Source organism: Puntigrus tetrazona, chromosome 22 (genome assembly GCF_018831695.1).
Source record: "Puntigrus tetrazona isolate hp1 chromosome 22, ASM1883169v1, whole genome shotgun sequence".
NCBI lineage: Eukaryota > Metazoa > Chordata > Actinopteri > Cypriniformes > Cyprinidae > Puntigrus > Puntigrus tetrazona.
Window position 1 is genome coordinate 2,452,077 of NC_056720.1, and position 17,827 is coordinate 2,469,903.

Sequence of the window (17,827 nt, forward strand, 5' to 3'; positions counted from 1 at the left end):
ACAAAAAGGCAACAGCTGTATTTTATGCAAACCAAAAGCAGCTATATGCTATTACAAAGAATGCTAAGTGTGAAACACATGAGATGAAACAAAGCTTTTTTAACCCGTTAACGTTAACGAAAACAATGTGGGGAAGATAGCTACACTACAAGCTAAAAAAGTAGGCTAACTAGATGTTTCTAAAAAAGGACTGGAACTAATAGCAGCCTCCACAATTCATAAGAAAATTAAATACATAAATGAAGCACAAAAATGAAGCAGTAGAGACTTGTTAGCGCTTAGCTTCCTTACTGTTTTTATTTAGCTATTTCTGCTCCCGAATACTGAAGTAATGTCAAAGAAACACTGTGAAAACATAATTATGTCTTTTCACATGATTTCTTCAACCACACACCACAGGCTGAGTGCAAAATATAATGGCAGGCACTTTGCCATAGCACCTCCTTTATCTTTATCAAATCATCTTTCTTGCTCTCATGATGAAGTGCTGAGATCAGGTGAGGCTAGGCAGAATGTTCCGGCCCCTCACATCCAACATAACACCTCACATCCATCAAAACACGGCAGAAAAGGTGAAAATAATGCTCCCGACCCCTTTCCATTAGCTAACAGAAGGCTACTTTGAAACTGCAGCTCGCTACAAGCTACTCATCATCTACAGCCAGGCTAGCATTTTACAAAGCGTTATAGCTACACTATAAGCAACTACAGATATCTAAAAACTCTTGTGCGACGAATGTCACTTAAAAATGCAGATACATTTATTTAATTGCTTTTTCTTTCGCTATTTTTAGCTAATTTGTTTTAAAAAGGAGTAAAACATATTTGTACTTACAAATTTTTTTTAGTAAAAGCATTTCAGTTCGGCACACATGTAGGCTACATAGATCAAACAAATACAGCATTGTTTGAACCACTTCCAGTTTGATTTTTTTTACTTTTAATAAGAAACTTCTTGTTACTAATTACTTTAAGGAAATTCCAAAACTAAATGCCGTTTTGAAGGTCTTTGACGTGTTGCGACAGATTGCTGTTTCAAACGGCAGCGTGATCATTCCTTCCTCTTTAATATTCGTTTTAACACGAAATCATGCCTTAATTAATCAACCAGTCAGTGTTTTAACTGCGAAAGAGCATCAATAAAATGGCTTGTAAACAAAACGTCACATAGTATTTAATTTACCTAGAGTCAAGTCATCAGTGTCCACAGCTTGTTAGTTCACAAAGAAGAAGAAAAATTTGCGAAATATTAGACTACATTGTATTTTAGGGATGTCTTAATTGTGTAATGTGTGTTTAAATAAATCTGTTATGAAGCAGCAAATAAATATTTCAACAACAAATACAAATTTTATCATTAGGCAGTCAATTTATCTAAAAACTACGAACCGAGCAGTTGCTTAGATCTCTATGAAGTACCAAGGTGTCACTTTGGACTGGTTAGCAATTGTCTATATTCTCCAACTGCGCCATCTGGTTCCATAAAGCATCTTTCTCCATCGACAGCTGTTCAAAAGTAACCAAGCATTCTAAATAATTAATTTTCCTGCAAGCAACATATACATAATTCTTCATCATTTTACAGTAGATGCATCACCAGTGGCAGATCTTAAAAGTGAACCCTGTCTGTGGCGTTCCGGATTGTCAAATTGTGTATATCTTGCACCACTGAATGAATGGGAATGCTAACAGGCAGCTTTCTCCAGGTATTATAGACCTCCCTGTGAAGAACACACTCGAATATAGCCTGAAGACGTCCAGAAGATGTACTGCTCCACACTACACAGAAAGAGAAGAATGAGCTTTTTCTCACAGGCACAAGACTGTCAATAGCTGAGTCTTTCTCACTCTCTCTCTCTCTCTCAAGAGTGCCAGGAGGGCTGCTATCCATCAAACCCTTGATTCGTACAACATAGCGAACGAGGAAAAATGCACCATGATGTATGACCCTCTCTCTGGTCACTTCTTAAAGACCAAACATCACCCCGTCAAAGCAGTCGAGTGTTTTGTAGTTTAGCCGCGCAGCAAGCGTTGCAGGCCAGAAAATCTGGATCAAGCCTCTAACAGACTCAAACGCCTCAGTGGTTTTGTCAGTCAAATCCATAAAGTTCACAACAAGAGGTCAAGAACAGCAAACACAAGACAATTGGCAGAGCCAACAGACCTAGACGGAGTTACCAATAACTGTTATTTCAAACAAACAATGCATCAACGTGACGCTTCTGACTCTCTGTAAATTTCAAGAGGCTTGTTATTTTTTTTTATGATGACTGATTGTGTTGTTTGAGCTTGTTAATTAGATGATGACCCACAGTGTAATTACTTCACGCCGCTTTTACTTGGGGAATAGATGAGACTGAACCATCCCTGAGCTCGTGCTCCAGCTGTGTTGCTGCGAAATCCGCTGATGAGCAACTTCAACATATGGAAGCGCCCCAAAGTGTGCTGTGTGATCTTTTATTAGCGGCCAAGCTTGTTGGTAACTATAATCAGGGCAATTTGCTACTTTTCAGAACACCGGCGCTCAATTTATGGAGCAAACCCTATCCCTGTTCAGATCAAAGTCAGAGGCTTTTTTTTCCTCAGGAACCAGCAACCGTTTTCTTTCACCTTCACACTAATGCACATCTATGGCCGCAAATCAATGGGGCTTGAATTATGAATCCCCTCGAGGCGTCATTGCGTTCGGAACACGGCGAAGAGGAAAGTGCAATCGGCCTTTAAGACCACAGGAAGCACACTGACCACAGCGAGGTCCGATAAGAGGAAGGTGAGGAAGATTTATTGCGCCGTACCACTGCTTGCTTTGCTTATGAAGGTTCGGGCTCAGCTAGGGGCGTCTTACTGGGGGTTTGGTGGGCGTCTAGAGACTCCACCGTTGAGTCCAATCCATCGCTCTGACTGATGGATGGTGCCGCTGTGTGCACCTGAAACCTGTCACAACAAGGGTAACGATGTCACCACCTGCATATTTTACAACAGCATTAAACCACCAATGACCTTGGACTAAAACAAGGGAGGGGGTGTGACCTAAAGCATGTGTGTGGACTCTGGGGCCAGTCATGTGACTTGTCCCCATGTCCCCTACCACCGATATGGTGGGGTACTTTTTTCTTTCTTCTCGTTATTTGCCTTGTACAGAGAAAAAGCTTTATGTCTCTGATAAAAATGTCTTAAGCCAACCTAAACTGGCTTACTGATCCTAATCGGTTAAAGCTGGTCTAGGTGGACTTTCGGCCTTGTTTCCATTCTGAAAGTAGCAAATTAGACCAAACTTAAGGACAAGCAAACTGTTTAGGCTGGTCTAGATGGTCTCTTAATCCGACTGCCCCAAAAGCTCACTAAAACAGACAAATCTGATAGATCAGCAAAGTGGTTTACACTCATATAGATGGTCTCCCAGCCAAATCACTCAAAAACACTTTAATCAAATCAGTCCAGATCAAAGGACCAGCAAACCTGTTTAAGCTAGTCTACACGGTCTCCCGGCCTGATCACTCCAAAACCCTGCTAACACTACCAAATCAGACCATGCGAAAGGACCAGCCAACTGGTTTTGGCTGGTCTAGATGGTCTCTTATCCTGACCACTTCAAAAGACCTCTAAAAACTACCAAAACAGACCACACTGAAGGACCAGTAAACCAGTTTAGGTTATGATCTCCTAGACTGATCGCTGCAAAAGACCTCTAAAACTAGCAAATCAGAACAGCATCAGCGACCAGTAAACCAATTTAGGCTGGTCTAGATGTTCTTGCAGTCTAACTGCTCCAAAAGCCATATAAAACTTGCAGACCATGACCATGTTGAATGACCAGCAAACCAATTTAGACTGGTCTAGATGGTCTCTCAGTCTTGTTAGCCGCTTTTTAGTTGGCCAGTCAACCTGCCTCAAACCCCCTCTAATAGAAGAGAATCAGACCAGGTTTAAACAGTCAGTATTTTTAATTTATTATTTTTTTACAACATGATTGTTAAGCAAATAGTGTAAAAAGCCACTTTGTCAAAAAGTGTGCATTTATGTAGTCAAATATACAGTTTTAACATGCACAGGATGGACAAGATGAGCTTTGACATCATGGTAAGATGTTTGTCTTGTATCTTATTCCTGTCCATTTAACAAAATCTGTAAAATATGATTAGGCCACGGACATAATTGAATATATTTGCCTTACTCGAAGGCAAATGGAACAATCTGCTATTCTTTTTGATCAGTGTGGCTAAAACATCCCGGCCGAGAATCGATACAAGCGTCATACAGCAGCAATCAGAAAAGCACTTTGTCCTGCACTTGTGCTTGTGCCCCATGAATGGAATTATCGATCTACACCAAAGAGCATCGACACAGTGACCAACCGAAACCTCTACTAACTGCAACGTTCGCATACAGTACACGAACGGTCAGGCGAAGGACAGACGCAAGCTGCACGCCTATGGGGACGAAAAAAAAAGAGAATGAGATTGTTTCTACTATACAGCAAAGAAATTAAATGGAGAACTAATTGAAATTTACGTCTCCTGCTTAGATGGCTCCCCTGAGGAAAAAAAGGCCCCAGGAATTTCACATGTATCTCGTCTAGAGTTTTAGAAGAGACGTCAACAAAGTCTGCAATCAAAAGTACTCACGCATTTTAACTGGAATATGGGTAATCCCTTGCATAATGCATAATAAAGTTTTACTGATAAATTGTCTATAATAGAAATGATTAAAACTATATAAAATAAAACTAACTTCCAATATGTTCTGATTGGTTTTGGACAGTTTGCCACAGACATGTCGCATAGCGCCTGGTGAGAACGTAGTGTTCTGAGCTTTGAAAGAACAAGGTAATGCACCTCCAGGTGGTCACAGTGACCTTGAGGGAATCTTCTAGAAAGCGCCCGGGACGTGAGAGATGGCAGATCAGCTTGAAGACACTAAAAGCAGCTAAAGCCGCTGGAGTGGGTTTGATGTACGGCTGGCCGTTTGATGGGGGGAGCTCAGAATGGATTGCCTCACGGCTTTTATAAACAACCATAAATTAGGACAAATTTGTCAAACGAGAAGAGACACAGTGAGTATGGAGTCAAGGCTCGGAGCAGCACAAATAAAAGCGTATCACAACATCTCATCCATTACGCTGTCAGACGAGCACCGCGGGCAGCGTCTCATGACAATATGCAGATATACGGCTGACGATAACAGGCCTGCTGATTTACTGTGACCACAGAGACGCTGACGAGCACCTGTTTTACGCAAACAACATCTCCATCAAAACTTTGACAGAAACGCCATGATTGTCTCATGACGCTGACTTTGAGCTGTTAGTGGCTCATTATAGGAATACAATGAAAACAAAACTAGATTTGTTCATGTTGCTAAGTGGTTCGTTAAATGTTCTAAAAGTCAGTATGCTATGTGCTTGTTACTATGTGGTTGCTAGGTGTTTTCGTGCTTTTGCTAGGATGTTGCTAAGGTTTTGAAGCGTTTCTATGCAGTTAGTAAGGTGTTAATAGGTGTTTGACAAGTTTAAGTTCTGCTACTTACTGTTCTGTTATTAAGGTATTGCTAGGTTTTGAAGAGTGTCTGGGCTGTTACTAGGGTGTTGCTAGGTTTTGAAGAGTTTAGGTTACTAAGGCGTTGCTAGGTTTTTTAAGAGTCCCTGTGTTGCTAGGTTTTGGAGAGTTTCTAGGCTGTTACTATGGTGTTGCTAGGTGATTAAAGAGGTTCTATGTTGTCATTAGGTAGGTCAAGATGTTCGCAATGTGGTTACTAGGGGTGTTCTAAGAAGTGCTATGCAGAGTAGCTCTGTGGTGTTTTGGAGGTTGCTAAGGTGTTCTAAAACGTTAGGTTGTTGCTTGTTGATTGAATAGTTTCTATGCTGTTTAATCAGTTTCTTTGCTGTTAATAGCCGGTAAAGTTGTTATTACAGTTGCTATCTGGTTTTCAGGGAGTTGCTAGGCATTTGCCCGGGTGTTTTAAGAATTGCTTTGCAGAGTAGCTCTGTGGTTACTAGGGGTTTGCTTAAGTGTTCGAAGAGTCACTATTGTGTGAAGAGTTACTATTTGGTGACTAAGGAGTTGTTATGCAGTGTCTAAGCTGTTCTAAGAGTTGCTATGAAGTTAAGCTGTTTGTCGAGTGTGAGTGTTGTTGAGGAAGATGCTAGGCAGTGGTATTCTAAGAGTTGTACTATGGTTACTAGGGTGTTTGAACTATTTATATGTTGTTACTAGGGTGTTTTTAGGTGTTTAAAGAGATTCTATGGTGTTACAAGGGTGTTGCTATGTGTTTGAAGAGTTTCTGTGCTGTTACTAGGGTGTTGCTAGGTGTTTGACAAGTTTCTATGCTGTTATTAAGGTATTGCTAGGTTTTGAAGAGTCTCTGTGCTGTTACTAGGGTGTTGCTAGGTTTTTGAAGAGTTTTTAAGTTGTTACTGCGGTGTTGCTGGATCCAAAAGTCCCTCAAAAGCACCAGAGCTGTAACACACTTAAGGCTGAAGATTTATCTAAACCTGCGCTATAGCCACAGAACTTTGCGTATTTCTCAGCACACTCGCATAATACAGTGAGGCCTCATGAATATTCAGCAGGGTTTCTGATGTTGGTAATTGCTCTCCAGAACTGAGGATAAAAACAGTAATAGCGGGGTGCAGGAACGAGATGTGGCTTACAGAGGAATGCTCAGTGGGGGACCAGAACATACAAACCAGGCCAGTTCTTAATCAGAGACTGTCAAACAAACACTTCAGACTGAAATACACCTGCGTTTATCTACTGCATAATTAAGATTCTGTATCGACGAGGCTGCCGGAGCTGAGGAATCGCTAGAGCGCTTTCCTATTCGTTGCACCATCCAGTTTCCCCCGGTTTCTGATGGGGACTCGTTAAAATGGAAGGTTCCAGGAGGTTTCGGATCTCCAGCGAGGGAGATGACAAGCCAGTGAGCCCTGAAAGAGAATCAAACTCTAGAGAGATCTGCAAATAGATGCGAGGGGAAGGAGAAGAGAGGAAGTCATGAGAGGAAACGATACGCCAAAGAAAAGTGAAGGTGCAAATTTCACATCTGCCCTCTGAAGCTGCGGCACAAAACAGACGAAACTCGTTCACGTGGTAATTAAACATCTACAGCGCCGGTCGTGACGTCTGTCTCTCAAGACAGCAAGAAAATAATGCTAAAAAAGCTAACAAATATCAGGGTCATGAAACAAAAACAGACAGAAAAGAAGAAAAGAAACGTTTAACGCAACATTTGATATGTCGAACTTGTAGATAACTTAGTGTTGACCGTTTAGGCAAAATGGCAAAAACTTAAATTAATATTGAGTACAGTATGGCTCCTACAACACAGACTTAAAAACCCCAATAAAAAGTACAATTAAAAGAATAAACAGGTAAATAAGTAAACAAATTAATAATGAATATAAAAACGAAAAAAAAAACCCACAAATTAAAATATTACTAAATATTTAGCAAATAAAATTATGAAAACGAGGAGAGAAATAAAAAATAGACAAAAATTCTACTTATTGTTCGAGTTGGTTGCTAGGTGGTTGTTCAAAGAGCTGCTATGCAGTTACTATGGCGTTGCTAGGTGTTCTGAGAGTTGTTAGGTAGTTAATAACGACTTACTTAGGTGATCTAAAGCGGCTGTTACTAGGTGAATACTAAGGAGTTGCCATGCAGTTGCTCGGTGGTTGTTAGGCTGTTTAAAGAGTTGCTGTGTGGTTGCCAGGTTGCTGTTAATGTGTTCTAAAAGTAATTTATTTATTAAGTTGTTTTGCGGTGGCTAGCCGGTTACTAAAGAGTTGCTAGGACGTTGCTAGGGAGTTTTTGGCTGTGTGGTTACTAGGGAGTTGCTAGGTATTTTTTAAGGTGTTCTAGACGCTTTTATGCAGCTAGGTGGTTGTTAAGGTGTTGCTATGCGTTTACTAGGTAGTGTTGCCAGGTAGTTGCAAGTGGCCCAAATTAGAAGACATTAAAAAGCACAGAGTTCTAATGAAAACAACCTAAAATCACGAAGAGCTGGATTTAGCCAAACGTTGTACAGTAGGATGAATATACGTTTGGTGGAAAGCTCTGCTTAACAAAATCACAAGGTAGCGCATGAATTAAACAGCAGCGTTTCCTCTGGAGTGAAGCGCGCAGCACTTAGCCGCTAGCAATAAAGCAGCGTGTCTTTGTCACTTCCTCTCTGCCACCAAACGCATTAGCTTCAAATGGATCTGATCGTCTCAACATCCTGAGACAGTCAGCAGAAAGCTAACATGGACTAAACAGAACAACAGTGAGACGCTCCGCTGGAGGCTTTTTTTTAGGTCACTGTAATCCATCAAATCTCATTTATTAATGGGATCATATCACGCAAAACCGGATTTTGCACGTCTCTGCACTCGATCTTATACAGATCGACCTGAAATCTCCATGGCGATGATGATGTCAGAACTCATTAACGTAACTGCATAATTACGTCACGCCTAAAATAAATGACTCGTGAAGTATATACTTTTAACAGTTATTCATGATTTGTATAAATATTTCATCTAAGAAATAATACCAATACTATTATGTAAGCAATTTTATTGAAAAAAAATAAATAAATAAAAATAAATAAATAAATTAATATATATATATATATATATATATATATATATATATATATATATATATATATATATATAAAGTAAATAAATTTACAATAAATAATAGGCCTCATTTCCTTTATTAAAAACACACAAAAAATAAAACAAATAACAATAAAAGTATAAAAGAATAAGCTAAATAATTGACAAAAAATGTACAAATATTTAAATTATTAAAAAGAATTTAAACAAAAATAACAAACGCTTAATGTCATTTATTAAACAAGTACAATTAAAAGTATAATTTTCATAAAAATACAGATTTGAAACTAAAATAAATACAATTAAAACATTTTATTTTCTGAAAAAGTAAATAAAAATCATTTAATTTAATTAAAAAAATAACAAAGTGGAAAAATGTATTATAATATATATATATAATACATATAGATGTAGTATTTAATATAGCGGTGTGTTGACGTGGCAGTTATGTCAGATATACGGTTTCTTCTGATCTGAGCCCGCGGCGCACCTGGAAATCTCTCCCAAACGCTGAAACCCGAACCGGACAAATTCCTCACATTCCTCCAGAAATACACTGGAAAACACATTCTGTGCCAAACCTGCTGATAACCTCGGAAAGACGGGTTTTAAGAGAACCCAGTGCTGGTTTTGTACTGGCGTTCATCTGCTAATGAAACCAGAGGAAAGACAATCAATACAGTCACGTAATCGATGTCTCTGGTGTCTGAGGAAATGAAAGCGTCTCTGTAGGGCTTTATCTGCTGCTCGGAGCTAACTCATTAGGAGCTGAAGGAGAAAGCGCTTACAGTTCATAGAAACAGAAGAAAAGAACCCAAGGAGCTAATGTCGGCTCGGATGCTAGTGATCAAAAGAAACAGGCTAAAAAAATAAGATTCATTATCATCCGTAAATAAATCAAAAAATGACGTCACACGCGTTTTAAAATCAGACGTCAAAAATAAAAATATATAAAAAATAATTATATTATGCTTCAACGATAAATAAGAAAAATAATAAATACAAAGCAAAATAATGAATATATATTATTAATAAAATATAAAATATAAACTAAATTATATAAATAGGAAATAAAAAAAAATCAAAGCCTAGATTACATTACTTTAGTAAATAATACACTATAATATACTAATAATATACTAAACTATATACAAATAATATTGTTTAAAAAAAAAAAATATATATATATATATATATATATATATATATATATATATATATATATATATATATATATATAAACAATAATGCATCACCAACAAAAAAAAACTGATACAGCATTCTTGTAAATTTGAAAAGAAAAACAATTTCAAAAATCATTTATTGGGAGAAATTTACAATAATAAAATAATAAAAACAGCAAAAAGGCATTTTACAAATATAATTAAATTCAATTAATAAAATGAGATGAATATAGTAGAAAATAAGTAAAGGCATTTTTTAAATGTTATTTATATTTTATATTTAAAAAGATATAAATAAGTAAGAAAACAAAGAAATGAATGAATGTAACATTTCTATATTAAAAGGGTTTTTGTTTTCGTGAAGCTGATCCTCTTAAGATCTGAACTGGGTCTGGTGATTAAACCCTGAGACAGCATAACATCTGCTTGAAAACATGACGGACAAAGACATTTTTATGCTTTTAATATGAGCGTTGGAATTATTTTAACGATTTCAGCTGTAAAAATGGACCTGCGATTATTATTAAATTTTAAAATAAATATATACAAGCCTTGTTTTTAAAAATAATTCAGAAATAAATATAAAATATTATATTATTAATTTTATAATTGGTCAAAAAAATCATGTTTGTCACTGAACTAAAAACTTGAAATAGTCCAAATTTTATATATTATTATATTATTATTATTATTATATACACACACACACACACACACACACACAAAATATAATAGTATATAATAGTCTTATAATTTATAATAAATTATAAGACTACACAATATTAATAGTATTAGTATTAATCCATATAAAATACTACATATTTATATTTTTCATTAAGACATATACTTACATTTTATATGTATTCTTTAAATATGTTACAGTTAATATTTATCAATGTATTAAATATTTTATAAATATATTTTTATATTACATTTGTATATGTATTTATATTCTATTAGCAACATATATATATATATATATATATATATATATATATATATATATACATTTTTATATGATTATATTAATCAATTATATATTTAATAGAAACATATATTTCAATGTTTTGATTGAATCTAAATTTTTATAAAAGCATATACATTGTATTTATAGTTTCTTTATTACATTTAAAATGCATATGCATTCATATTACATATTTAATAATATATTAAATGTTTAATACACATTTTATGTGAATGATTTTAATTTATATATATAATTATATATATATATATATATATATATATGCATACCTCCTATTTTTAATACACTGAGTTGAGTTTTAATTCACCGGAAGGATCCTCTACGGCGGATAAGATCACAAATATAAAATGTGGACAAAGACGTGCGATGCTTTTGAAACAAGCTACTTCTCACGCTAGGTTAGCTTAGCGTTGGATAATGCTTTATCTAATATCTCCCGCAGCAAAAACTTGGGATTTGTGCGTCTGGCGCTTTAAGCGAGTGAGACACCTAAGCCTTCATCATTGTCCCGTCGCAGAAGCTTCCCATATGGCATCTGATCGGATTATCCCACGGCAGACCAATAAAGATGTAAAGAGTGCATGAATCTGCCGGAGTCCGTCCTGTCTGCCTTCATTCAATTATACACGAGCGGGGATGCATCATTCATGCATATTATGTCAGCAGACGAAAACTGCAGACGACAACGGCGCAGGGCGAACGAAGGCGGCGGCGTTCCTCTGTTTGTCCAGATGCATTAACCTCGGGAGACCTCGGAGGGAGGATGATCTCAGCGCCGACGCGCGGAGGTGACCTTCGAGGCGTACGTGTTCGCTAAGTGCTCGCCGTATCATCCGTCCGGTCCGGCTGACCTTTGGCGCGAGACGCGAACACATTAAACGCAGAGGCCCGGCTGTCAGCGCAACACGTAGAGTCTACCGACGGCTGTCGAGCAGCGTGCTGGAAAACACACAAAGATGATCTTTGCATAAAGATTTCGCAATGAACGCTCAGCGAAACGACGCGCTTAGACCCGACGTATTTATCTATTCGTACAAATCCACCGCTGTGTTGTAGCCCTTTCCATTAAAATGCAGCTATTTCCGCTTCTGAAACGACTTTTCTTTTCTGATGACATCATCGAGGCCTGGTATTTGTCTAACTCCGCCCCCAAACCACCATCAACTGCATGAAAATATCGTTATACGAAGTAAAGCGTCGTTTAAACGATCTGAATTTGCGCAACACCCATATTTCGGAGTGCGCAAAATTAATATTAGTGCATGAATCCTCGCATGCGGTAAAACGTTACACATTTCAACAGCTAAAACGACTTTTCTTCTCTGATGACATCATCAAGTCCTCGTGGTTCAACTCCACCCCTCGGTCAAAACAATGCAAAAATGTCAGACCTGCGCGACAATGCAACTTCCTTCGACTCTAAAACGGTCTTCGGTTTCTAATGACGTCATCAAGCCCTTGTGTCTTTAAGCTCCGCCCCCAAGCCATGTATTTACAACACACTTTACAAAGCGCCGTCAGCAAAGTACCCACTTATTAAAAGTATGCTATTACTAAACAAGCCCACCCCCTCTATTGGCCGGCTCACTAGCCGCTGACGCACTTATTACTTATTAATAACGCCTCGTCTCGTTGACCCTCACACTACGGATGAACTGGGATCCGCCTGAAGCGGTTTTATTCCCCGATTCCCAACACTCTTTCTCCATCTCGTCTGACACGGCGGCCCATCATTCTTTCATGCGCAGCCGTGCGAGCGCAGGTACACATCAAACCCATTAAAGTGTCGAGCGCCGACACGTAAAGGCTGAGGCCTTCCTGGAAACGCTGAATTCTGCTTCGATCGAGCGGGAGGTCCGAGCGTAGCTTCCTGTCAGAACGCAAACACATATAGTCACATGCTGCGGCTGCTGTAAAAGTGATGAACGCGCTCTGATCTTTCGTCAGTGTACTTCAACGAGAGACCTCCTCGAACACGGTCTACAGTTAGAGTAGTGAACGCCAGCTGTGTTACAAAACATGCTGTCCGCCGCCTACATAGACAACAATAGTTCGGATTACATTACATTACCGTATCATACCATACCATACAATACAATAAAATTTCCAATCAAATTTAAATTAAATTTACATTTAAAATAAATAAATAAATACATTTTATCACCTAATTGTATGGAAAAAAAAAGAAAAAAGAATTAGGTCTCTTTTCAAAAGTATATGTAAATATAAAATTATATAATAATAGAAATACAATTTAAGAACTATAAATATAAAAATTACTAATAACAATTAAAAATTATGCATTTTCTTTAATTGTTTAAAAACGAAATAAAATGTAGATATTTTGTTTCAAAGGTGTATAAATGTGAAATAATAAAATGAACAGCAAATCTATACACGTCATTTTTTTGAATCTCTCATAGATGAAATTTAAATGTACAGTCACATAAAAGTAAAATAATGTCATAATAAACTAAAAAGATAAAATTCAATTCATTCAGATCTTCTAACTGAAGATACATTAAAATAAAATTGGGATCCGTTGTTCCTCAAGTATAAAAATATTAATAAAAATGGATGCATGATGGCAGAAATAAAAATAGAATGCAACTGTAGATTTGTTTCTTAAATGTAGATTTTTTTTTACAGTAAATCGTAAATGAATTCTTTAGGTTTGTATACTGTCATTAATAAAGTTCTGCCTTTTAACTACGATCAGCAATTTTTTTTGAAAAAACATGACTGAAATTATTTAGCACGATGCTAAGCTAACACCGCAAAATCTCTAAACGTGTGAAAATACATAAAAAACACAAAATTCCTGGCTAAATATATATTATAAACATTGAAAATGCAACTTTTCGAGATCTAAAGAGTACATGAAAGCACACGGCTGTATGCTAACGCATGTATGCTAATGTGTAGCACAGCTACAGGTTAACGCACACGTGTGGATGCGTGTGTATTGTTTCACGGCCCATAATCCTCTCTGCCTGGTGGTTAAGTGTGTATTTTACAGCCGGTTCTGTCACGGATTGGCGCGGGAAAGCGCGGCTCTTAAAGAGCTCGTGAAAAGCGCTCATCCTTATCAGCTCCAGCACTCCGGGCTGCTCCGCGACACGCGATCCGTCACGAAACAACGAGGGCCGACGGGATACCAGAGAGCATCCCGATATTCCTGAAATCCCTCACACGCTCCCACAAACTCACAAACCAGATCAACATACTTGAGTATGCCATACGCAGTAGTTCTTAGCATATATATAACCAAAAAACATTTTAGACACAAAATGAAAAAACAAATACAATTTTAAATAATAATAAATAAAAAATAAATTAACTAGAAGTCAACTGAAAATGATTTTAAACAATTAGCAAAAACAATAAAATAAAATAAATAATTATTTCGAGGATAAATAAATGAAAGCTCATTGAGCTTACCTTTTTGGTAAAATAATAACATAAAATAAATAAATCAGTGCATAATAATTTAGGAAATATGCAAAATAAATGGTGTGAAAACTATAAATTAACTAATAATTAATTAACTTAACAACTTCAATTTACGGGCTTGTTTTACACGCTGCAAAAATATAAATATAATAATATAAAGGTAAAAATATATGTAAAAATTATCATTGTAGTCAGTTTTCTAATGTCTAAAAATGTAAAATGTGAATGTAAAAAACATTATAATAATTATTTAATTTGATTTAATATTTTAATAATAATAAAATATGACAATGCAATATTTTACGTACACAAACGTATAAAAAATATATATATATATATACATATATAACAGATATACATAAAATGCAAATAAATATTCCATAATTATTATTGATTTGTTGCTGGGGGTTTTTTGCGCTAGCTGCTCCTCTGCTAGTCGGTTTGGTTACGTCACCGGTCCCAGTTTAGTCCCCTAACAAGTGCAGTTAACATGTGAGTGTGACATATCAGCGCTGCGGAGGCTGATCAATCCGTCAGGGGCCCGCGGGACTCGCTGCGTAAATAACACAATGTCCATTCATGCAGCAACGACGAGCGTTTTCATACATAAGGAATGACAGGTACTTATCCCACTTCACTGCCGGGAGAACTAGACGCGAATCAAACCCACTTCTACACATCAGCCCAGCATCAGACAAAACCTCCACGGAGGCCCTTCAGACCAGCTTCTATGAGCCCGGATCGTTCCGGATCGAAAGAATTAAATCAGGGGTCGCTTTTAAGCTGTGATTTGCAATAAAATCCAATAAAAATTTACCGAAATTTTGGCACTCATGTGTATTGTGAATGCATTTTTAGATTCACGCATGCATCCATTAAAATAAAGATGTTTTAAAATGTATTTATTTATGCAGATTTTGAGGGCAAGTTCAGAAAAAATGGCATTTTATATATAAAAAATAAAAAAATCGCCAAAATCCAGATTTGAGATGGAGAAGCCGTTTGGACGAAAACGTATTGAAATAAGGATTATTTCTGATCGTTTGCAATCTAATTTGTAAATGTAATCCTCCAGTTATCAAAAAATTATAATGATTTTTTATTATTACAGCCAATAAAATGCAAAAAAAAATTTTTTAGACTTTATTTTTACTATAAATACATTTTTATATTTATATATATATATATATATATTTTTTCTAAAATAAAGATTTGTTTTACTGGTGTGTGAGTAAATAAATATTTAGGGACCAGAATTTGGACAAAAACCTCAGTTTGGAGACATGGGATGATGATTTTAAAACCTTTTACCGTTTTTAATTTGTAACGTAATCCGTGATTTGTAAAAGTAATCCATCGGAAAACGTCCATTTTTAAACCTTGAGAGCGTTCGGTTGTAGACTTTTCGCTTCATCCAACAAAAATCTCCGTTTGGAGACGCTTTTGAGTCCAAGAAAAGTAGGTTTCTGATCGCCTTCTGATCACGTATCAGAATAAGACTTTTTTTAATCAATAAAATCGATAAAAAGTCAATCAAACCTGACAAACGTGGCGATTTTTGTCCAGTGTGTGAGAAAAAGGTGTGTATTTATACATTGAGATGCACAGAAAGCATGTTCTGATGGTTTTAGTGTTTGAGGCGTGAAGGCCGTTTAGACGTGAACTTCTTATCTGACGTTTTTCAATGTAGTCGGGCGAAAAAAACCTCTACTTTGGGACTCAAAGATTGGGAATAAAGATGATTTTTGACTTTCGGACAGGGTTTACGGTCCAATTCACCGCCAAAACCTGACGGTTCCTCCATTTTGAGACCCTGAGGCCATTCAGACAAGCGTTTGCTGCAAAATCGGAGAAAAAAACTCATTTAGGCAGACGTTTATTGAGAAGAAAAGCTGATGTCTGAGCTGCGTGTGAATTAGACGGAGCTTAAAGACAAACAGAGCAGAAAACAGAAGCCTCTGTGTAGATGTTAAAATACAAAACCGGATGAAAACCTGTTTTTTTGGGATTCTAGGGACGCTTAAATACAGGTTCATCAAAACAGAGCTGGTTTTTCACCGCTCTGTGATTCACATCTAGCAAAAATAGGACTCGGACACTAAGTGTGCGTTCATCTGAAAAGAGATCTGACAAAATCCAACACACACACACACACACACACACACACAACGTCCCTGACTAGTGTGCGTGCCCTTTGTAGTTTGAGGGACAGATTTGCTTAAATAAACGGCGAAAATCCGTCAGAAAGCTCCTCGGAGACGCGCGGGAACGCCAAACAATCATCCTAATTTGTTGAGAGCTGCCTTGAGATTATGATGTAAATCCATAAAGAGGGTGTGGCTTTGAATCGCTCCGCTGTCAGGAGCCCGTTTCGCGCAAAACCAGCGACGCGCGAGCTCGGGCACAAGTTGAGTCCCTTTACTGGCTCCGATGTTCAGTGCGTGGACGCCGCGCGTAAATAAACTCATTACAGAGAGAGAGAGAGAGAGAGAGAGAGAGAGGGAGAGAGAGGGGAGTCATAAAAAGCGTGCGTGTGCAGAGAGAGAGAAAACGCAGTCGATTTCTGTAAAGCTTTCAGGGAACGCTAACGCGCGCGCTTTTCTTAGTTTGGGGACGCGCTCGTCTGCCGGTGGCTCTCCGGACTCTCTACATGTTGATTTGCACGGCGCTCAAACTGAGGGGCGCTCACTAGTTTCCAGCAGGTGGGCACCTCCGAAGCTCGCGCGTAAGCGGACTTCGCTTGAAATCGGATGCGCGCGGCTGGCACCGCTCCGCGCGAGCGGGGAAGGGGGTGCTCCGGGACGACCCGTCCCGCGGACGCGCACCCCGGGAAATAACGCGAAACCCGGCTGCAAAGTCCCGTAGTATGAGTTCGTTCCTAATGCGCAAAACGCGTCCGGAGCGCACGCTGCGCGCGGGGCACCACCTTCTCCGAGCGCGCGCGGCTCTTCAGACGCTCTCCGTCTCGAAGTGCGCGCTTCGTTCCCACCCGTCTCCGACATCGGAACAAAGTCACGAGCTGCTCTTACCTTGCTTTGACGAGCGTTCTCCGCGGTTCCGCACGCGCAAAACCCTCCTTACATCTTCGTGCGCGTCGCGCCGGGGAATAAAGCACGGTAATAATCCAAGGAGAGAGCAGATCCAAGGCGACGGAGAGAGGGCTCCGGGCGCGGACGGAGGCGGGTAGCGGTTTAAATCCCCCGGATAGCGCTGCGTCTCGCTCGGCGCGTCTGATTTCAAGCTCCGCTCCGGAGAAACCACAGCTGTGCGCGCGGAGGAGAGCTCGAGGGTGACGTCATGGACACGCCCACCCACAGCGCTCTCTCTCTCTCTCTCTCTCTCTCTCTCTCTCTCGGACTCCGCCCCTGCTTTGGAAGACGCTCGCTTCCGCCCCGCCCCTTTCGCTAAGGCGCTAGCCAAAGCCACGCCTCCTTTAAAAATCATCTGAGGGGATGAATCGCGTGAAGACATTATTTGCTTGTTTTCTAAGTGTACAGTAACAAAACTCATTCTTTTACATTACAGCCTGCTTAAAGGTAACATAAATAATAGCATATATGATTTCATATAAATATTTGAGTCATTTATTTTATTAATAATTAGTTT

General features: G+C 38.3%; 1 protein-coding gene across 1 annotated transcript in view; it reads right to left on the reverse strand.

The window, feature by feature from the left end:
- Positions 1–17,485, reverse strand: part of ptprsa (protein tyrosine phosphatase receptor type Sa) — a 172,329-nt gene extending 154,844 nt beyond the window's left edge. The window contains 1 exon segment of the mRNA XM_043222235.1: positions 17,251–17,485. The gene's annotated coding sequence lies outside the window, so the exon portion shown is untranslated.
- Positions 17,486–17,827: the final 342 nt, after the last annotated feature.